Source organism: Equus asinus, chromosome 30, assembly GCF_041296235.1.
Source record: "Equus asinus isolate D_3611 breed Donkey chromosome 30, EquAss-T2T_v2, whole genome shotgun sequence".
Classification (NCBI taxonomy): Eukaryota; Metazoa; Chordata; class Mammalia; order Perissodactyla; family Equidae; genus Equus; species Equus asinus.
Window position 1 is genome coordinate 20,279,233 of NC_091819.1, and position 23,356 is coordinate 20,302,588.

Sequence of the window (23,356 nt, forward strand, 5' to 3'; positions counted from 1 at the left end):
GAGAAGAAGCAAAAATGAAAACACAGGCATCTAAGCTCAAGGCATTGCACACAGGTCTTGAGAACTGAAGGGATTCCTCCATGCTGCGCCTGCTGCCTTAGCCCCTTCCTTCTTCTGGCTCCACGGATGTGGCTGTTGCTCTATTGCCTGGCATAGACAGAGCTGGTCTCACCCTCTTTCTATCAAACACTTACACTGCATTTTCTACATACCAGGCACTATCCTAGGTAGTTTAGAAATATGTAACTTAATCCTTATCATAACTGTTTGTGCATTCACTAGTTCATGCATTCATCCATTCAAGATTTGCTGAGGGAAGTTGGAGAAAACAACAGGAAGAGACACATTTTTGCTTCACATCAGCCAGGGACCCTACTCCTCGCCCTCAGAAGGCTCAGCTGTTAGTGGAAAAGAAATCCACTGAGTTTCCCTTGTCCGTCTCCATTCCTCCATCCTTACTCCATACCCAGTACATCTCATCATACAAAGATTGGGTCCTCTACATCGTTTTCCACATAGAGTCAGATTTGGTCAGTTTATCACAAGTCTATTGAGTTTAACACAATTTAACAGTCAGTGTATTGAGCACCTACTGCATGCCTGGCACTTGGATGACTGTGTGAGTGCATGACAACAAACAGGAACAGCCCACTTGCTTACATCCAATAGGGGAGTCCACTGTCTGTCTGAGGCAAGCATTTGCTTCACATGTGCAGCAACAAAAGGTGCTCAATAAGTGTGTCTGCCTTACGTCCCAATGACTGTGTTGGGTGCTGTGAGGGGTACAGAGAAAACCCAGGAGGACCCACCCTCAGAGAGCTTAGTGTCAAACCATTTGCACAGCAGCTCCATCTTTGGTGCCTGCGACCTGTTCAGCTTGCTAGAAATGTGACCTCAGAAGGCCTCTGTTGGAAGAAGGTAAGGAAAGAGTTACGTGGCTCAGAGGGCAGGAGAATGAGTGGAAAAGAAAAGAAATTGGAGGGAGCACTGGTTTATAAAGGGCTTTAATCCCATGAAACACCATCCCTGGCAAGTTTCAATATCGGGGCAGATGGAGCAGGGAGCCGTCACGCACTAAGGGAGGGCGCCAGCCCTGGACTGACTGCGGGCTCTCAAGAGGTTTTGCTTTGTGTTGGGGCTGACTTGAGGGGGGGTTTCCATAGAAACTTTGAGGCCGTGACATACAAATTATAGCAAATCGGAAATAGACATGGATCCGAGTTGATCCCAAGTATCCAAACCAGGCATTTAATAACCATTAGGAAAAACTCAGTGAGAATGTTTACCCTAGCTCTTAATTTCCCCACCATTTCCTCCCAGAGGCTCAGGGTAACAACAGCAGAGTCACCCTTGTTCCCTTAAACATCACTTCCGCCTCCTCTCCATCAGCAAGTCCTGTTGGTCCCACCTCCCAAGCCCGTTGCATTCCAAGCCACCACCATCTCTCGTCCGGGCTAGACTGGCAACTCCTCACTGGTCTCTCTCATTTCTGGTCTAGCTCTCCATTCTCCGCGCAGCTGCCGGGGTGTTCTTTTAAAGATGTGCTTCAGCTCCTCTCTGCACGGAACCCTTCCTGCCTGCCCACGGCTCTCGGAATAAAATCCTGCAAGGACTTACACGATCTGGCTCTCGCCAATCTCTTTAGCATCGTCTTGAACCATTCCTCCCCAACAAATTATTCAACAAATATTTGCTGAGCATCTACAATGGGTTGGACACTGTTTGAGGAGCAGGAGATACAGCGGTGAACAAAATAGGCCAAGTCTGCACTTGTGAAGCTTATGTTCCAGTGCAGGGAAGAGGTGGCAGACAACAAAAGAGAAAGAGGTACCATTAGGAGAAATGTAAAGCAGGAAAACAGAGACCCGGAGTGCCAGAGCTGGGGTGGCTGATATTTATAGAGTGGGCAGGAAAGGCCTCTCTAATATGATATTTGAGCAGAGACCTGAAGGAAGTAAAGAAAGGATATGGAGAGCCCCAACCTTCGAGGTAGAGGAAACAGCCAGCACCAAGGCCCCGGATTGGGAATTCTACCATATGGGGCTCCTGTCTGCCACTCCAAACTCTTTCCAACCTCAGGACTTTGGCACATGCTGCTTCCTCTACATGAACCCTTTCTCTCTGCTCCTTATATGGTTGGATCTCACACCAACGTTTCCTCAGAGAGCCTTCTCCCACACTCACTATTTGAAATAGCTCCTCTGCCCCATTACTCTCTCAAAAACCACCTTGTTTATTTCTTTCAAAGCAATGATCATAAGTGTTAATTATCTCGTCTAACTGTTCACTTATTTACTGTCTATCTCCCCTTCTTGTTAGTGCCATCAAGTCGATTCCGACTCCTAGCATTCCTGTGCACAGCATAGCGGAACCCTGCCCGGTCTTTTGTGCCATCCTCTCCCCTGCCAGCACTCTATCAGACAGTGCTCTGCTGCTATTCACAGGGTTTTCATGGCCAATTTTTTCGCAAGTGAGTGGCCAGGTCCTTCTTCTTTCCTCATCTGTCTTAGTCTGGAAGCTCCGCTGAAGCCTGTCCACCTTGGGTGACTCTGCTGGTGTTTGAAATCCCAGTGGCATAGCTTTCAGCATCACAGCAACACGCAGCCGCCACAGTATGGCGACCGACAGACGGCTGGTGTGATTCCCTGACCAGGAAAGGAACCAGGACCATGGCAGTGAGAGTGCTGAATCTTAACCACTGGACCACCAGGGCTGGCTATCATTCCCCCTGAGGCTATATTCTCCGTAAGTGCAGCAAGCAGTTAGAAGGACGCTTGGTGTCCCCCTCCCCCACCAAAAGAGTATTTTGAATGAATGATATTACCATCAATGAAACATAAAGGCATTAGGTCTGTTTAAGGAAATTTGCCCCTTTTAAGGAAGAAAACTGCTTTTTTTTGGTGAGAAAGATTGGCCCTGAGCTGACATCTCTTGCCAATCTTTCTCTCTCTTTTTTTTTTTAATGTTTTTATTTTTTTCCTTTTTCTCCCCAAAGCCCCCCTGTACATAGTTGTATATTCTTCGTTGTGGGTCCCTCTAGTTGTGGCATGTGGGACGCTGCCTCAGCGTGGTCTGATGAGTAGTGCCATGTCCATGCCCAGGACTCGAACCAACGAAACACTGGGCTGCCTGCAGCGGAGCGCACGAACTTAACCAGTCGGCCAGAGAGCCAGCCCCCAATCTTTCTCTTTTTGCTGAGGAAGATTGTCACTGAGTTAACATGTGTGCCAATCCTCCTCTACTTTGCATGCAGGACGACACCACAGCATGGGTTGATGAGCAGTGTGCAGGTCTGCCCCTGGGATCCGAACCCATGAACCCCAGGCCGCTAAAGCAGAGCGTGCAAACTTAACCACTGTCCCACTGGGCCGGCCCCCCAAAATTGCATTTTTATCCATAAAACTTTCCAGGTAAAACCGTGGCTCTTGATGGGGACAGCTGCCTCTTCGTGAGCATTTTGTAAGTGTGTAGGGAAGTTTTGTGGTTGTCACTGTGATGGGGTGGGTGTCCCCCCAGTAAGCAGGGACGCTGATGTGCAAGACAGCCCCATCCCATGCAGAACCGTCCAGCATCCACACAGCTTTAGGATGTCCTGCCAGACTTTACTGAAGATGAAAACCCTGCTCAAAATCACCTCAGAACCTAATTCTCTTTTACATGCCATAAAATATTGTTTGCATGGCTTTAACATATACCGAATTTTCCAGGAACGCAACCACCTTGTAAATCTAGGTAAGATTGTACCTTGTTTAATTTGGAACTTTATGAAGAGCTATTCACCATTTCAGAAAATTCTTCAAAATGTCCAAGGCCTCCTTGGGGAATCAAGAACCACATAACACACCGTGTTGTCTATGTCACCTTCATGGTGACTGCATTTACGTGTGAGTAGATTTATTTGGCCCTCATTTCTAAACGTCAAATGTAATAAAAAAAAACAGTTTAAGAAGTGTCAGTTGAATATTTTAATACTTCTCTTAAATCCAAACTTACTCTTTACAAACAGGTGCAAGAGTCTGACGAAAATTCCATTTTCTAGTGTAGTTGAACCCAAGCATGCACATACTGAAACACATATTAATTCATTATAAATTACTTTCCCTTTTATTTCTTTTCTATATTCCAGTTAGGGCATTATATTGATTTCTTTAAAATTATGTGAGCAGGTAGATTGTATTATATCTATGAATTTCATTTCAAAATAGTAAAAGGGTTATTTAAACATTTGTTATAAAAAGGGGCACTGGGCCTGACCACACTGCAGCCCACAGATGTAAAGCTTCCAGTTCTTTCTTCCCACATTCACCACAGGCACCCCAATGACTAAACCCAGACATCCTTTGAGTCCTGATTATTATTTCCACCTAAACATTTTGTGGTTGTTTCTTTCGTGGATGACCAGATTGAGTAATAAAAGCAAAGTTGCCCCTTTTTTTCTCAGGGAATTTCTTTTGGAGCCAGGTGGTCCTCGGCGCCAATGGCCCATATGTAGAGATGACACACACTGGTAGGGAGGCTGGCATTTTGGAAAATGGGGTGAAAGTTCAAAGTGATCTCCACAGATAAACCGAAGAATTCTCAGAAAGAAAATAGAAACCAGTCAGGGCAGAGGTGGGCATCACAGCTCAGAAGAAATCCCCAAAGGCACACACCGGTCCCTCCTGTCTTGAGGTTTGAGACAGGTCCTCTCAGGGACAGGCTCTGTCACACCACTGTCCCTGCCATCTTCAATTATACTTTTATAATTTCCATTCTACGTATTTCCCCAAAGCATCCTATAATATCAAATATAACCATGACCAATGAAACTCACTTAAAAAGGGCAGATGGCCACCTTCAAAGAGAGACCTGGATGTTACCAGGAACAAGTAAGGAGGCACTTCCTGCCGTGGGCCCTAAATCAGGCTCTGAGTTTCCTGGTGTGCAAACGTTGGACTGTGATTCTAGAAGCTGGGCGACACAGATAAAGGCACGTGGTAAGAGGCGGGAGCCCTTATTCGGTGGTTCTCAGGGGGAAGATTCCAGAGATGTGCTTCGGAGGAGACAAGAAGAAAACTGAAGATGGGCAAAATCGATGGTCATGGAAAGATCACCTTCTTATTGTGTTTTCTGTGTCTCATCTTTTAGTGTGAAGTGGACTCTAAAGTACCCTACGAGGACATCAGAATGTCAGGCTCATGGCTCACACGTGAGGATGCTACAGGGAGCTGTTGCTCTCTGTCTGCACTGCCAGCAGCAGACCACAGTAAGTAGCTCAAGGTTTTGAGGTCATAGACCCCTTCAAGAATCTGATGATAGCTCTGATGCTTTGCCCTCTAAAAACTCACATTTGCATCACAAACCAAACTTCGCACCCAATTTCAGAGAGGACATCAACCTCCCGGAGCCTGCCCACTTCAACCTCTTTGTTTATGCATAAGAACCATCAAGTTGTATATTCTAGAACAGGGCCTGGAAAACTTTTTCTGTAAAGGACCGGATGGTAAATCTTTTAGGCTTTGCAGTCCAAATACAACAGTTTTCTGATCTCTGTTCTGGAAGAAAAAATGAGTCAAAATTTTGATTTCACAAACGAGGATTTTAAGTGACAGTGAGATAAATGTGTTCTGATATTGAACTACAGTCCTTGTGGGAAAGAACGAACTTGGCCTCCAAGTTGCTCACACGTTTGCAGTTGCTGTTTTAGCCAAACACCAGAGGGATTTCTCATCTGATGTCACCAGACAGAAAAATCCCTGAGAGACAGGGGAGTGAGAACACCAGCTCAGAATAACAGAGTTAAACTTTCTAGCTTCAATTCTGTCTTTATACAGACGACGCAGCGCCGGCCCCCAAATGCATACACTGAACTAGGTGGCTTGACCTTGAATTTCTGGTAACAACGAATGAAAGAGAGCCCCAGAAAATACACGTTCCAGTATATTGAATTTTCAAGTCCATAATAGGGAAGCCAAAATTAAATAGTAAAATGGATAAGACGAGTAGAACAAATAGATTTTAAAGAAAATTATTCGGGTTTATGCTGTATTACAAAGATACCATGCAGAGTTATTTTCTTATGAAATGCAGAAAAGCAGGAAATAACTACATCTTTATCTCTATGGGTCAAGTGCCAGGACAGGTGAGCAGAGCCAGGTGAGCTGATGGGAGCCTGGAGCTCATGAAGGCAGAAGATGGGGACGGGGACCACACAAGCAGGAGAGTCCTGGAATGGGAACCAGAAGCCAAAATAGGTTGAAGTTAAATATGAATGAGTCTGATGCAGGGTAAACCGAATCTAAAGATGAGAACCGGGAGGCACAGACCCAAGCCAGCCTCAGAAAGATGGGAGTCCGAGAGTGGAGCGTGCAAGTAGCGAGAGAGAACAGGTATGGACACAGGAGAATCCAAGAGAGAAGAGCAAGTCACCTAAAACCCCAAACCCTAAATGGGTTGAAGCCGGAGGGAGCGGGAGGGGTGTGTGTGTAGGGGGTGAGGCCCAGAAGAGGCCTGTGCAGCCCGGGCCACTTGCTTCTTCCAAGGTCCAGGTGGCAGAGAGGAGGGTCTGACCCCCTCAGAGGAGTGCGCCATCTAGTGGGGTCAGAAGTTGAGTTCTAGAAGCCTGGTAGAGGGAGAAACAAGAGGGACAGGGGCAGCGCGCTCCTAAATCATTATTAAAAAGATTATGAGAAGCAACACGTGCAGCTACTTATACTATTAGTTCTGCCATCAGGTGACGTACGCTCTCCCTCCTAAAAATGACCGTGCTGTGCAAAATCCCACAATGAAACCACAGGCTTCTGGAATAGAGGTGCCAGCACACAACACTCACAAATGTCATCAGTGGCACCTAAAAAAACTAATAAAAATGGTAGCCCAGTTTAAACATGGTGCATGGTTAAGAAATACACAAACACTGCAATAAATATCTCTTTGCCTTGAATAAGACCTGACGGCTGCTTGTGGAAGTGGTGCAGAGAGGGATTATGTGGCATCAGGCAGAAAGTCGTAACACTCGTCAAAACACACGTGGAAGACGGAGGTCGCTGGAGGATTTCTGAGGTGTATCTTGTTTATTCATCTGTAGGTCAGTTCACCTAGGTACAGCTTTCTTCATTTAAACAAATGGCATATAAACAAATGTGAAATTCACATTCACTACTATGTTAATATTGTTCAATAATCATCCCTAATACATCAACTTTGTTTCTTAAGGTGTCAGTCATGTTGGCACAAATTTGTTATTTCAAAATTAGTGTTAGAGCGGAACTGACTGTACTCTGATTCAAGGCTGACAGTTCAAATTAACAGGAGACAAGATGCAGGTTCTATATACGAGTCTTCCCTCCACACCTGCGTGGTAGAGTTCGGAGAACTGTGGGACTGGCTTGGGAGTCAGCCCTGGGGACCGGTGCAGACTCAAGTCCCAAGGCTCAGAGACTGGGCTGGGTCGTGTCACCTCCAGCAGCCTCAGCATGCTCAGGTGTCAATGAAGGGCTGAACAAGATGAGAAGTTCTCAGCCCCAGCTACACATTGGAGTCGCCCGAGAAGCCTGCAGAGCAAAGCAGCCCAGGCTCCCTGTAGCCAATTCAATGAGACTCTCTCACGGGTGGGCCTCAGGAATCTGTACTCAAGTCTGTGAATTTTATACACATTCGACTTTGAGAATCATTGGGGTAAACCAATGGTTCTCGAACTTGGCTGCATCTTAGAATCGCCAGGGGATTTTTTAAAAGACAGGTGCCTGGGTCCTGTCTGAGAGATGCTTTAGTTGGTCTGGGTGTGGCGTGGGCATCTGCAGTTGTCAAATGTCTCCAGGTGGTTCCAGATGCAGACAGTCTGATCACCTGGTCCTGTGGTTTCAAGCCTGCCCACACCTTAGAACCACTCAGGGTGCTTTAAAACACTCAAGAAACTAAACGTAGAACAACCACACGACCCAGCAATTCTAGTTGTGGGTCTACACCGGAAAGAATTGAAAGCAGGGACTCAAACAGATATTTACACACCCACGTTCACAGCAGCACTGTTCACAATGGCCAACAGGTGGAAACAATCCAAATGCCCATGGACAGATGGATAAATAAACAAAATGTGGTGTATACGTACAATGGAATATTATTCAGCCTTAAAAAGGAAGGAAATCCTGTCACGTGCTACATCATGGATGAACCTTGAAGGCACGATGCTAAGTGCCATAAGCCAGTCATAGAAAGGCAAATAGTGTATGACTCCACTTACACTAGGTCTCTAGAGTAGTCAGATTCATAGAGACAGAGAGTAGGATGGTGGTTGCCAGGGCTGGGGGCAGTGGGGAACAGGAGTCATTGTTTAATGGGTACAGAGTTTCTGTGTGGGAAGATGAAAAGTTGTGGAGATGGATGAGTGACGGTTACAACCACAAAGTGAATGTCCTTAATTTAATGCCACTAAACTGTACACTTAAAAATAGTTAAAATGGTGACTTTTATATTATGTATATTTTACCACCATTAAAAAGACAAAATTAAAGAGAAAAAACCAATACTACCGATACCTGAGGCTGACTTCTAGAAATTCAGGCTCTGCAGGCCTGGGGGAGCCCGGAAAGGGCATTTTATAGCCTTATCCTGGGTACTTAGAGGCACGTGCCTCTCAGGCCATGCTTTGAGAAACGCTGGTCCAAAGGACGCCCTCCAACTCAGGCACCCTCTCAACGTCTTAGAGGAAGAAGGGATGGTGAGAAAATCCTGAGGCTGTTGAGCATTGAGTTTTGATTACTAAGTCTGGGCTAAGTGGTGTCTAGGGCTCCGAGGGGGCAAGAGCAACAACAATCAGTGTGGGCCTCGATGCCCCTGCCAAGTGCTGTTAATTAAGACAATAAGACTGGAGAGAGAAGGGTCAGGATCCCTTTCATCTGAGTTGAATTCATTTAGCTTGAATCCCAGCCATTAATGGAGCAGCTTCCCTCTCTTGGCTTAATTGCCTGGACAGCAGAGCCTGGGCGAGCTACGGGCCATGTTGTCTCCACTGGAAACAGGCGGCCTGCTCTTCTGGGCGCCTCTGCTCCCCGGACACCACAATTAGCCTGCAAATCCATCTGGCTGGGTTCCGGGTGGCACCTGTGCTAATGTAATGCTTGATCCTTAACAAATAATACTAGTAATGGGCTCCTTGGCAGGACCTGGGATTCTGAGCTGGGCCGCAAGGCTAGAAAGGGAATGCATCTCCTGGCGGGTGGCGGCTGGAGCACTGGGCATGGAGCACTCGCTGTCTAAGTAAAATAGTTCATTCATTTCCAAATGGGTGCTTGGGAGGGTTTCTCCAAAGTTCACCTAGCATTAACAAATCCTGGACTGAGTCCAAACGTGAGTATGAAATGCAAGTTCAGCCTTGGATAAAGGCTCAAGGCCAGTGGACAAGGTGAACCGTTCCCGGGGCAGATGCATTCTCTAGATGCAGAATCCAGCATGCCGTTGGAGCAAGCCAGCAAACCAGCACCATGACGTCCAAAACCTTGCGAGGGCCACAGTCCTGCCAGCCCAGCATTCTGCCTCTGCCAATGGTTGCAATAAGACAGACATGTGGGTGACTGTCCTGCCAGGAACCTCAGAATGTGCTCCCCAAATATGGTTCTAGCTTCCTTCATAAACCACCATGACTTTGAGGCTCTTCCGGAGGGACCTCTTTTTCATTCAGCACCACCTCTTCTCGAGGTGACCAGCTACTGTCATTAGAGTTTGTGCCTGTCCTAGAGAATCTCTTCCCCAGCTGAGGTCCCACTATGTGCAGATCGCTGTGCTGGATGTTGAGGAGTCCCTGCCCACAAGGGGCTCACGGTCTCCTGAGACAGTAGAGCAGTGATGCCCAAAGGGAGGTCCCCAGACCTCAGCAGCAGCATTACCTGGGGCTAATGATCACTGCAAATTCTCGGGCCCCTGCCTGGCCCTAGCGAACCAGAAGCTCCTGGGTGGGGATCCAGCAGGCTGTCTCATCAAGCCCTCTGTGTGACACACTTGCCTCTGAGAACCACTGGTCTCAAGTCTGGAGGGAGGAAGGAAATATATTCTACTAACTACAACATGATCTGCCAGCCCTGGTGGAGCAGTGGTTAAGATCCGGCTCTCTCACTGCCTTGGCCCGGGTTTGTTTCCCATCAGGGAACCACACCAGCCATCTGTCAGTTGTCATACTGTGGTGGCTGCACATGGTTGGGATGCTGAAAGCTGTGCCACCAGGATTTCAAATACCAGCAGGGTCACCCCTGGTGGACAGGTTTCAGCAGAGCTTCCAGACTAAGACAGACTAGGATGGAGGACCTGGCCGTCCACTTCAAAAAAATTTTCCATGAAAACCCTATGAACGGCTGTGGAGAACTGTCTGACAGAGCGCTGGAAGGTGAGAGGATGGCACAAGAAGACCAGGCAGGGCCCTGCTCTGCTGTGCACAGCGGGGCTAGGAGTCAGAATCTGCTCCATGGCACTAACACCACCACCAGCATACAGTGAGCTGCCTGCACCGGTACACTCACCCCACACAGCCCTGAGCTTCCTCCCTTCCCTCGTCCCCCCAGGCTTTTGTAGGGACAATTGTTGTCCCCTTACACAGATGAGGAAACGGAGGCCCAGAGAAGTGAAGTAACTTACTTAAGCCCACCCGCACAGCTCTGTCTGCTGCCCTCTAAGCCCAGGGCCTCTGGTGGCTCCCCAAGTGGTTCAGCCCAGGGGTGCTGCTGTAGCCTCCCCCTCAGTCAGCATCTGCTGACCTTGTGGACACTTCCCCACATCACAAACGGCGTTGGCCTGGCTCCCAGTGGAAGTTAGCCTCTCAGCCCCTTGCCCTCTTCGACTTCCACAGGAAGGACACGGGCCCCTCTTTGAAATGCCCACTCTCTCATCACAGCTTCCCACTTCTGGGTCTCTCACGCCCTTCCTTCCACTGCACAGACCGTCTGAGGGCCTCATAATACCCCTTGAGCCTTCCCTGCCCGTTACATGGATCCGCTTCCTTACACCTCTCCATCATTCTAGACCCCACGGAACTCCTCTTCAAACCCTCTTCGACTCTCATGCCTCCTTGCTCTTCCATGCCATCTGTGTACACCAGCTGCCTGCCTTCCATGTCGACGCCTGGTGGCCGAGCTCTGTCAGAAAAACCCACACAATAGTGTGCGTTGGTGCCACACAAAGGTGCAGTGTCCAATCCCGCTGTGCACTCAACACAACTTCCATAGCCCCCTCTCGCCTCCCCCCTCAGGAGTAATTCCAACCCTTCACCGGTTTCCCTCACCCACCCCATATTGCCTCAGCCCTCTCAGACGCAACTCACTTTGCTTCCTATTTCTAGAAGATAAGGAAGGCCTCACCCTTGACCTGGAGCATGCTGCAGCCACTGGATGACTCACTGTGTCCATATAGCAATGCCCACAAGGAGGGCTCACCAGTAATCCAGGGGGTAGTGCCTGGCAGTGCCACTGGGAGGTGGGCTCTGGGGTCAAGAGGGTGTGGCCAGGGTGAGGGAAGCTCACACTCAGGCTGGCGCAGTCAGAGCGGGTGGCTCACTTGTGCAAACTGAGTGCAAAAGGCACTCCATGGCCAGGAGCAGACAGTCTGTTCATGCAGGCAAAAAGCACAGTGTGCTCCTCACCCACATTTCTCCTCAGCCCTGTCACAGGAGCACAGACAGGCTTTAGTATCTTCCTGAGCATCACAGATTAATGCTGCAGGGTGAGTCTGACAAGTGGGGATTGTTCTCTGAAGAGGAATCAGAAACTCAGCACGTTAGGTCCCCGCGTACTGGCATGACCTCAGAATGGTTAATTTACTTCCTGATGCTCAGTGGTCTCATCAGGGTCCGTCCGCACGCATCTCCAAGTGCGTATGATTCCATGACACGAAGCATGTCTACTGAATCAGGCCTCAGGAGAAATTACCCCTTGAGGTGGAGTCTGCATGCTACCAGCAGCGGAGCAGGGGTGGCAGGAATCGCACGAGGAACTCTGTCAAATGCCTCGCCCAATACCCAGAGCTGCTGGAAGCTGGTGACCCCGTCAGGATGGAAACGAGCTGAGTCTGATGTGGCTTGCTGTTCCTGAACCTATGCCGACACGCAGGGGTTGCCACTGCAGTTTCTCAGAGCTGCAGACCATCTCTAAATCTCTTCTACAAATTTGTCCATAATCGCTGTCAAGTTCATCGTTTGTAGCTTAAAAGCCCACCTGCATCCCTTCGCGTAAGTCAGAATTTCATTCCTGGGGGCAGGTACTGTTTTGTTCTCTTTGGCCACGTCGCCAGCACCTGGGTTGCAGTATGTCAGCAAATATCCACTGACGGAGTGAATCTGCCGCCTCCTGCATCTGGGTGCTCCCTCCCTCTTCCTGTTCTGGAGGAATGGCTGCCAGGGTGCCAAGGCTTGTCTGAGCTGAGTCCCTTGGATGGACTGGTCCACGCGGGAGCCTGGGGACTTTCAGAGCAGTCCCGTCTCTCTTGCTGTCTTCCCTCCTACCAGACAGGGGTTATCTCTTAGGGTTATACCATCAGCTTCTGAGAGTGAGCCTGTCCCTTCCTTCTCCTTCCTCCTCTGGACAGACCTTGAAATATCCTTTTGGGCATCTGTAGCATTTCCCCTAAGTTCAGAGCATTTGGGGCTGTAGCCTTTCGGAGCCCCTTCTAATTGGTCCAACGTCGCCTCATATTCATCTTTGGCTATGGACCCCTATTTCCATCTTCAGTGTGTGTATTCTTCAAATCTAACTGTGTGAGGGAGGTCCCACCAGCTTCCGAATCGCCCACAGTGTGACATCAGTGCAACAGTAGACAGTATGTGACATTCACCTCAGGACACTGCCAGCATCAATTCCCCTCCCTTCTTTTTTTTTTTTAAAATAGCAACCGATCTTTTACGTTTTTTAAATTTTTTATTTTCTTTTTTGAGGAAGATTAGCCCTGAGCTAACTGCTGCCAATCCTCCTCTTTTCGCTGAGGAAGACTGGCCCCGAGCTAACATCCGTGCCCATCTTCCTTTGCTTTATACGTGGGACGCCTACCACAGCATGGCTTGCCAAGCAGTGCCATGTTTGCACCCAGGATCCGAACCGGTGAACCCTGGGCTGCCAAAGCGGAATGTGCACGCTTAACCACTGAGCCACCAGGCCGGTCCCCTTTCCCACCCCCTCTTCCAATTGTGCTGTCTCTGCTCAGCCTCACAGCCTGCTGTCTCCCGCCTGGACCACTGCCTGGCTAGTCCCCCATCAGAAGTCTTATCCTGACGCACACATCTCTCACTCAGCTGCCTGAGGGAGCTTGCTGAGCACAGCTCTGAGCAGAGGTCTTCGCTGGCTCTTGATGGCAACAAAGGGCAAATTCTTCGGAGCATAAGACTTCAGGGTCCTGCCCCGCGGGCTGCACCCTCATCCTGGAGTGGTTGATCAGCGAGGGCCCGTAGTGCTTGAACCCTCTCACATGACAGAGGGGGAAACTGAAGCCAAGCTCCCTTCCCGGCCATGTCCACAGTCTTGCCCCATGTCTGTGCTCCAGGGATGACTTGCCTTTTCAGAGCTTGGCTTCCACCGGATTTCTCTGCTTAGGCTGGTCCCTGGGCTTCAAATGCTTCTCATCCACTTATCCAACTCCAACTCAGTCTTCAAGGCCACCTCAGAGGCCAGCTCTTCCATGAAACAGTCCTCATATTTCTACAGGCACACTTTATCTCCATTGATAGTTTGTTGATGTCTCCATGATGGCATTTTTATGACATTACGCCTTCCCCCTGGACTGTCAATCTCTTGAGGGCAGAGACCCAGTTTTACTCATGTGGTATCCCCCGCAGAATGCAGCACAACTTAAGTACCCCAGTAATATTTTGTCCTCATGAATATTTGGAAGAAGGTTTATTTCTATCAGGAGTACTTACCTCCCAGGCCTAACACAAGCGGCTTCTAATCTGTTCTCATCTAGGGGCACATGGGGTCCCCTGGTTCTTTAAAGGCTTTAGTTCCTCAGGCTATAGGAACCTCATCACCATGAGGATGCTGGTCAGCATTTTTTTGGTGAATCAGGAGAAAGAGCTTTTGTTTTCCTAAGGAAGAATAGGAAAGCTAGTTAAGAGGGAGAAATAAAAAAACAGTACAGGTGTTTTTCTAGCCATGCAGAAATTTTCTTTGTAGAAGAATTTAAAACTCTAGGTGTGTCTCTGATTAAGTGGGATTTTAATTAGAGAAGATCAAGACCGTTTTGTAAGTCAAGGCGGATAGCGCATCAGAGCTGAAGGGACCTTGAAAAACCTCAGGCCCAGCCTCTGGGTCAGAAGGAGGAGTCTAAGCCAGTCGGTGGGACGGGCAGCTCTCTTCCTTTGAACTCCAGGGAGGGAAACGCTACACTTTCATAGTCCAACGCATTTTTCTTAAATCACTGTGGTGGTTAGGAACGTCTTCCTTGGACCTAAAAGTCCCTCCCATGACATTTCTGTGGTCACTTGGTTACTGAGGACTCACACACAAGGATGAGGACAATCCACTGTCCACTCCACGGTGAGCAGAGAACTTGAAGGTTTCTAGGGAAGAACATAGCTAGGTCGGCCATCAGAGTTGGACATTTCTGAGCAGTACAGCTAGGAAAATTATGGCTGAGTTAGGAGACACTGGGGAATTCCTGAGTCTCAGATTCAGGATGAGAAGGGCCCTGAAAGTTAAAAAATTGATGTATAGTGCTTTTCATCATTTTACAGATGATTAAACATGCTCTGAGAGGTTAGGCACTTGCCTAAGGTCACACAGCTATTGAATTGTGGAGCTAGGATTTGAATCCAGCTACAAACTTAGTTGTCATTCGGGTCTTTCAAAAAATTCAAAATTGTGTACACTGCAAACAGACACAGAGCCTCAAAGGGTGACTGCATGCAAACTACCTGGAGATCTTGCTGAAATGCAGCTTCTGACTCAGCAAGTCCGCGGTAGGACCAGAGACGATGCCTTTCTGACAAGCCTCTAGGTGATACTGATGCTGCTGGTTCGCTGATCACAATCTGAGCGGTAAGGACTCAAGAGACCTGTTAATCACCTCACTGCTCACTCCTCAGGCTGCCTGGTTCTCCTGGGAATGAAGATTCACCAAGTGGTCACATGATCACTTTGAGATGGGGGCTATGAATATACATTCACTCCCAATTCTTCTCAGCCCTGAAGGAGGAAGCCTCAGCTGGTTGCTCAAAGAGGATCAGTTGAAGCTTTGAGGCGGGGGAGCGGGACAGATCACAGCGTTTTACTCGGAGACAAGGGAAATAGGAGGACTTGGTTGCAATTTCTCTGGTCCCAAGACAGGCGCTTCTCCTGGAGACCAGCAGGGGGCGCACAAAGGGCGGAGACCGAGGGGAGGAGCCGCGGAACTGCGCCCCAGGGAGAGGCTGAGCTGGGGGCGGTGGAGGCCGGGAGCTGCTGGGAACTGAGCTGCGCGGATAAGTTCCTATTGCCTGCTTACGTGAGAGAGCACCCAGGTGCTCCTGGCAGGCCGGCCCTTCCTAAAGCAGAGGCAGAGGAGCTCACCACTGGATTTCAAAACAGAACTGTGCTGTCGTTTCTTCTGGAGCATGCACTTTAGAAGGAATTATCCACCCCCATCCCCAAGCACCCTTTGAAGCTCTGTATCTGTTTTGCAGTGCACACAATTTTGACTTTTTTTGAAAGATCCGAATGGCAACTAAGTCTGTAGCTGGATTCAAATCCTCGCTCCACAATTCAATAGCTGTGTGACCTTGAGCAAGTGCTTAACCACTCTGAGCATCAGTTTAATCATCTGTACAACAGCAACAATAACAGTTTCTACTTCCCCCAGGGAAGCATCATTGGTGGCTTCTGAGGACACCCCAGTGCCTGAACCAGCAAATCCAGTTATTAATGCATAATCCTTTCATATTTCTTGCTTACTTAAGCAGATGGACATCATTTATCCAACCATGCCTCACTGGAAATGGATTCCGTTTAGAAACCACTGAAGGGGAACAGAAGGAAACAATTTCTCAATACACTGGGGTGGTTTGGTCTTTCTCTTTTCTGCACTCGTCAGAGATTATGTAAAAACTTCCTGTTTTCTTTAACATCTTCAGGGGTCGGTCCCCCAAACCATGAAACAACAAAACCAGCAGCATCCAGAGGCATTGATGCTCTGAAGACAGTATGTGGAAAACCCAAATGGTTTAGGTGCAGAATGGCTGCTCTTCATCCCCGCATTATGAACTACTGAGCACGCAGTTTTAAAGCATCTGATTGAAAGAAAAAATTCCATCCGAGCGATTATTAAAAACTAACAACTAGCATGACACATTTAAAATCTTTGGGAAAAGATAGCGCGCCAAGGAACTGAACATGTCTACCTGTCTTCCCGTTCAGGCAGCACCAATATTCTCAACTAGAAAATTAACATCAGAGGCTCTGACAGGGTCCCTGAAGGCAACTCAGCTAAACCTGGCATGTTGATGGGCAACTCCAAGGTCAGGAGCCAGAGCAGGAGAGCACTGAGAAGTCTGATATTGCATCCCCTGAAAATCACGACACAGACAATCTGCTAAGAGCAGCAATAATCGTTTGCATTGTGATGTGAATTGGAAGCAGTTGGGGGAGGCACGGGAAAAGAAACCTTATTAAACTATGATCCGTTAGACACAGAGAATGGAAATGTGAAGAGATATGATGAAACACTTGAGAACTGTCCTGAGAGGATGTGGAGTCTGTGCTGGGTTAGCAAAAGCATGGAGAACACGCCTCCACCCCCACCTCCGGACCCCGGGGGAAGGTGAGGGAAGGGGGACGGAGAGAGTCAGGCCAGAAGGAGGGGGTCCTGTGTCTCCAGGCCTGCCAGGGGCAGAGGAGGAAAGATGATTTTGTTGGCGGTGCCCCAGGGGCTGTGAGCCGGGCTAGGCGGGGCTGGGAACCAGACCTCTGCTGGAAACACATGTTGCTGCTATGTGTCCAGCATCTTGGGCCCCCAGGGAGGTTCATGGAGTGTGGAAGCTGCCCTGGGCAGGGCTGCCCAGGGTGGCTGTGCTCCAGTCCGAGTGGGGATGGAGTCATCAAGACATTTGGCTCCAACCTGCTGTTGGTGGTAACTTCCAAGATGCATGAGATCACGGCAAAAACACTGGGCTGGGTGAGGGGGAACCTGGGTTCCCATTGTCCTCCGATCACCCCTTGGGCATCCTTGTTGAGTTTAACTTCCCTTGTGCTGTTTCTGCACGCGTACCATGGCGAGGGTGAACTGGGAGCATTTTCATATGCTGTAAACTCTAAAATGATCTAATGAAACTTGCTGAGCTCATGACAGCAATCACAGACCAGGGCACGATCTTCCCTGGAGTGGAACGTTCACTCTCCCTTTTGGCCAATTAATGAGTCTTGGTGGAAAACAATGTTATGAATGTACCGATAAAATGAATAAATAAAATGGACACACATACATCCTGGCCTTAAATAGCAACTTTTTCCTCCCTAAGAATTTACTCTCAGAGGGGATTGCTTCTGTGGCTGGATAATATTTTGAGATTACAAAACTTTTTTCACTCCTTGTATTTCCGCCTCTCCCTGCCCACCTCCAGCCCTCAGGCAGTCTCCCAACATCACTGCCCCAGGCCAGGTATGTGGCAGGAGTGTACCCAGAAATAGCTTGCAAGTTCTTCTGGCTTTGATTTCTCAAAAAGGCCCTTAGGTTGAAGACACAGAGGCTTTTCTGGGAGGAAAAGAGAGGAGGGGGGTTGGCGGGGAGAAGCAGAGAGGCTAGAATAAACAGGAAGGGTTTTAAAATAGGTCTGTGGGTCCCAGAAGGACAGGACGGTAGCAAGACTCCAGAGAGCTGGCTGTGTGGTCAAGAAGCAGCAGAGACTGGCCAGGGAGTGGGGACATGCTCAGTGGTAACCTGTGTGGACCAGCCTGGTGAGCGGGATCTCTGGGATCCCTGCCCCCAGGTCTGGGCAACGCATAAGATCCGGAAATTGTGACACAACCCTGGGGTAGTTTCTGTTGTCACCAGTCTGGTGAGATGAAGCCTTCAAACAAATATTAAGTTGATATCTAGGAAATGAAAGGAGAGGCAGTATTTCTTGCACGCCTGAGCGTTTTAGAGATTCATACTCGCTATCCTTTCGTTTTGCATGTTGGGAAAGAAAATAAAGTTAGCCTTGGAATTATCTAGAACCAGAGGAGTCTCTGACCAAGACAAGGGGGAATCTCAGATCAGAGAAATTCAAGGCTGAAAGCGGATTTAGATCTTGCCTTTATTATGGGTGACTGAGGTTCAAATGCCGGCTCAGTTTCCCAGTCAACAAAATGGAGTAGTGATGAAGATTAAATGAGATCGGACATGTAGCTCATATTTTTGGGTCCCTTGTGATGCCTTGCACGTGGTCGATTTGTTGACTATTAAATTATTTATTGACTATTAAAGCTAGTCTAATGCACAACGAAGCTGGGTCCAGAGAGATAACTGGTTTGGTGCCCGTGGACAAGTCATGCCGTCAGCAGAGCCAGGACTATGAATCTTGTAACAGGGTCAGGAACGTCTCCTTCAATCTATGGGCAAGTATGAATGTGCTTCTCTTGAATTACTGGAGTCGTTTAAGCGCCTGGACCCTGAAGCCCCACGTGTCCAGTTTGAATCCTGGCTCACCACTCATCACTGTGATATCAGGTGAGCTCCCTGGGCCTCATTTTTGTCACTGAAAAATGAGAATAATAACAATACCCCCCTCATAGGTACTCAGAACAGTGTCTGGCTCAGAGTAAATGCTGTTTAGGTGTTTGCTATTATTACTGGTGTTATTAATTGGGGCACAGTAAGGGAGAAAATGTCTGGCCAGCACCCTTAGGAAGGAAAGGTGACTTTGGGGCATCTGAGACAAGTTTACCACGGGCCAGGGAGGCGAGAACCAATTACTTCCGCGTTGCAACATCCCATTGTGGGATGTAGCCATGGCATGACTTTGGAGATGAGCCAAATGAAAGTTCTCTGGGACATTTGTGGGGGAGGGGAAGGAAGGGAGGGAGGTTTAAAAGAAATATAATCAACGTGAAGAGGGGCCTTTATCCATATTCTTCAGCGTAAATGGGCCCCTTGCCTCCTACTTTCAACCCTGGTCAGATTTTTCTTATCATAAAACAAACAGAGAAAATTACTTGACACAACCACTCCTCTGGTCATGCTGAGCAAGAATCTATCCTTTCTTTAACAGCCAAATTCCTCAGACAGGAAGTCTGAAGACTCCACCCAATGTTCCATTGCCCATGAACTTGGCTCTCTCTGACTCCCTGAGATCTGGCTTTCCTACGGGGGCTCCCTTCTTGAATTCGCCTCCTTCTCATCCATCCCTGTGGGAATTTCCCACTCTCTTCGTTAGCACACACAGCTGTGGTCGCCTATTTCATCCTGAAACATCTCCGTCCTGGGCTTCCCTGATTTGCTTTCGGACATTCTGTTTTCTACTAGTTCCAGTTCCTTCCTTCTCCCATGCCCCTGGCTTGTAGGTTCTCCCCAAGACCTTGTTCGTGGCTGACACTTCTTCTCTCAGGGGTCACATCTGCTTTCGCAAGTTGGACCTGCCCCACTATACTCCAAGATCTCTCTCTCTCTCTCTCTCTAGCCCTGACATCACCTGTACTCGAAGCACGTATTTCAGCAGATACCCCCACCTTGAATGTCCTAATATAACTTCAGATGCAATATGCCCCATGGTGACTTCATAATATTTGGAATTTTGAAAATCCTCCAGAAAACAGAAACACGGCACTCAGAAGCATGTAAGTGGACCTCTCCCTGGCCCAGGGACCCAACTCTCGTGTGGCACCACCTCCACCTGCCTCGCAGGTCATAAGCCAACCTTCTCCTTTACTTTCTTTGTATAACTAATCACCAAATCCCATTTATTTCCCTTTCCATATGTCTCTAGAGTTGTCCTTCCTCTTACATTTTCATCACCCTGGTCCCGCCTTCCATCCAATACATGTTTATTGGGCACCATCTCCCAGGAACAATGTTAGCCAAGGATGGGGAATGATGTTCATCAAGGATGAGCCCAACCACTGCCTTCAGGGAGCTAACAGCCATGAGCAGGGAGGCAGCCACCACAGGGCTTGATGCTGTCAGATGATGTGCCCGCGATGCAGTGGAGCACAGAGGAGGATGCGAAAAGCCAGCCCCAGGGAACCTCTGCTCCCAGAGGACAAAGACACTGAGTCCTAAGGACCAGGAGGAGTAAGCTAGGGATGGCAGTGGGCAGTCCTGGCAGAGGCTGCTGAACATCAGGGTCAAGGGAGAGGCAGGAGCCCAGGTCTGGGAGTCCCCTTCAGTCAGAGTGGCTCACAAGGTTGAAGAGTGAGTTCAAGGTGGGAGCTGAGGCTGGAGAGGATACTTGGGGCCCAAGAAAGACCTTGTATTCCATTCTGAGGGCAGTGGGGCTGCAGAGGGTTTGGGTATTGCTGCTGCATTAAACTCAAACGTCTCCAGGATTTGGCTCCACCAAATTTATCCAATCTTAAATTCCCAATAATAACACAACCCACACCTTCTGCTCCAAGTAGGTGAAGTTCTTCACTGTGCCCTACATATGGCTGGATTTCAATCAAGAAACATATACCAAACGCCTGCTATGTGTTAGACACCAACGTTGGCTCAGCGGATCACAAGATGAGTGAGACACAGCCCTGCCTCCGTGAGTGGGGCAAAGACCCCTCAACTTAAATGGGCAATACAAGGTGACGAGAGCTTCAACTGGCAGGGAGTAATGGGGGACAAAGAGGAATTCCCCTACTCTGCCTGAAGACTGCGGGAGGGGCCAGCCAGGGAAGTTTTCATTGGAGAAGGTGCCATCTGAGATGCTTTTTAAAAATGCAGAGGATGCCCTGACAGCATCCTGGGCACAGGTGAGAAAGTGTAAGGAGAGAGGCATACAAAAAAGGCCTGGTCAGAACCTTCTGGAAGGTCAGTGTGGCAGGGGACACAAGGAGAGTGGCAGTGGCCAGAGTGGAAAGGGATGCTGGGAATTTGGACCGCGTCTGGTGGGCAGCGCGTGCCTTTGCTTATTCTGAGCTCCATATTATCCTTGGGCTTCCTTCCCTCTGCCTGGCCTGGTCCCTGACTGTTGTTTCTAAATGCAGCTGAAGACTGAGTAGCTCCCCGAAGCCCTCTCTGCCTTTTCCAGCCCACACTGGCTGTCTTCTTTGAACTAGCAGATGGTAGCACACCATTTCACACTTAATTGCTCTCTAATTATTTCACAGGTGCTGGGTTTGTCTCCTCCCCTAAATCTGGAAGGTTCTGAAGGGCAGGAACAATACCTCAAACGTGAGCTGGTCCCATAGAGCTGAGCACACCAGAGGTGGTGGCCCACACGTTGGTGGCTGTAAAACCGGCGCCAGGAATCGCGGACGCTTGAGATCTGACTGAAGATTGAGATCTGCCTTCTGCTTCTTTTCCACAACACTAAGAGTGACACAAACACATCTGGATTCCATAACCCTATGTTCCCGTGATTTCCTGTCTGAGTCTGTGAACACGCAGAGACACACGGACAGGCCTATTTTGATGTCAACACTCAGCGAAGCCAAACTTCCCGGTGCAAGGAAATCAACAAAGAAGGCGCTGAGATGCTGGGCACAACTTCCTCAGAAGTTTTCCCTCCTTGGAAACAAAACCAAAAGCCTGGCAGGGTCAGCTCTGCATTCAGACAACAGAATCTAAAAGCTTCTTGCTTTGCTCAGAGCTATAACACCCAAGGGGATGATCCCGTGCCATCACTCAGGGTAGACGGATCAGTCAGGCTCATATGCATGGGTGCGGCCATAGTGATTATTAAAATATGCTTGGTAATAAGCTTTGGCCTGGGTCCCTCCTCTGGGGTCCCCCAGCACCTCCCCACAATCCCAGAACAAAGGGATTAGCATCAGCACCGTGGACCTTCTCCGAGGGCTCTGCCCCAGGGCTTCCCTTCTGACTGCCCCTGCCTGGCACACGGGAGGCTCCTGGCCACTGTCTTCTGCCCACAAGAACAAGGGTGAAGCCAGTCAGGGAGCCCAGGAGATCTTGGGCAGATTTGTGAAACGCAGGGAAAAATGATCGAAGGGCACATGTCTGGCAGGGGCCGGGCTGCTCCCCAGGGCAGCTGCACAGCATCAGCAGGTAATCCCGGATGCCTGTCTCCAGGCACTGAGCAAGAGGACAGCACCACGGAGGTACCTGACGTCCAAACGGGGCATCCCCAGAACTGGGACATTGCTTAGCAACAGGATCTATCTGAAGGGCACTGGAGTGAAGCCACGTGTTTGTAGGTCCCGTGCTGGATAGGTGTGTTCCAAACACAAGGTGACTCCACGTAGCGAACCCACTGCAAGGACAAAGTTCCCGCCACGGATTGCTACCCAACATGGCCTCAGCAGCCTTCCTGGGGAGCAGCCCTCACCCCCAAGACAATCAGCCAAAGCCAGCCTCACCCCTTCTCACCGTGGTTTTCCAGGAGCTTTGCAAATGTGCTCTTATCTTCACAGGCAGATTTTCTTTTAAACACAAAGGCCAACAATATTTACCGCGCAGCCTCTGCCAGGCCCTCCACCTGGCGCTATGGGGCTCCGGGTTCAAGGCCTTTCCGTGAGAAGCTCAGTAATTTCTGGGATTTCCATGGCCCCGCTAGAGGTGGCCGTCTCCTGTTTCCTAGGAAGACAGTGAAGCCACCTGCCTCTTTCCAAGGTGGGGTCGAAAGTAAAAATGAGCAAGTCTGACAACATCCCCGTTCCAAGGTGCGGATGCAAGGGTCTTCCTCACAGCCGAGGTTGCCTCGTGTCCCGCCTGCTGGGCACAAGGTATCCACATGCCCTGCTCCCCCCACCCCTGGGGCCCCCGAGGGGCGGAGAGCGCGGTCCGGGATGGGACGCCGGGCGCAGGGAGGGGAGCTGGAAGCAGCCCCGGAAGCCCCAGGAGGGGAAGAGGCGCCCGACGGCCGCAGGCAGCCCGGTCCCCGCGCCGCCGGCGACTCCGGGCCCAGCCCCGTCCCCTGCGGGGGGGCGCCGGCCCTCGCCGGCCCGGGTCCTCTGGGGGGCGCTCACCTCCGGGGAGCTCTCCCCGCGCCGCGCGCCTCCGCTCGCTCCTCCCGGCCGCACGCTCGGCGCCCCGGGAGCCGGGCTCCGGAAGACCCCGCCGGCCCCGCCCCCTCGGGCAGGCCCCGCCCCTCGGGCAGGTAACCTCTTCGCGCTCCTGGGTGAGTGGGGCGACCTCGCGCTCCAACCCTGGGGCTCCTGGGGCCCGCGGTGGTCCTTCTGCTCCCCTCCCGCGCCCCGACCCCCACCCTCCATCCCCCCATCCTCTGCTGGAGTTTGCAGGAAAAGGGACGTGTGAAAAGAAACCGGTTCCCCAGGGGCCCCCACAACCA

At 49.7% G+C, this 23,356-nt stretch overlaps 1 protein-coding gene across 8 annotated transcripts in view; it reads right to left on the minus strand.

The window, feature by feature from the left end:
- TLR5 (toll like receptor 5) overlaps nucleotides 1–23,356 on the minus strand; it is a 50,443-nt gene that overhangs the window by 25,567 nt on the left and 1,520 nt on the right. Inside the window, exons 1-3 of one of the 8 annotated variants that reach the window (XR_006522299.2) lie at nucleotides 22,435–23,160; nucleotides 13,871–14,035; nucleotides 2–11,102 (exon numbers count right to left, since the gene is read on the minus strand). The exons of 1 other annotated variant lie outside the window; for it this stretch is intronic. The gene's annotated coding sequence lies outside the window, so the exon portion shown is untranslated. Of the gene's footprint in view, nucleotide 1; nucleotides 11,103–13,870; nucleotides 14,036–22,434; nucleotides 23,175–23,356 lie in introns of those variants that run through there. 6 more of the 8 variants (XR_011499373.1, XR_011499374.1, XM_014838733.3 and 3 more) reach the window with 6 other exon arrangements.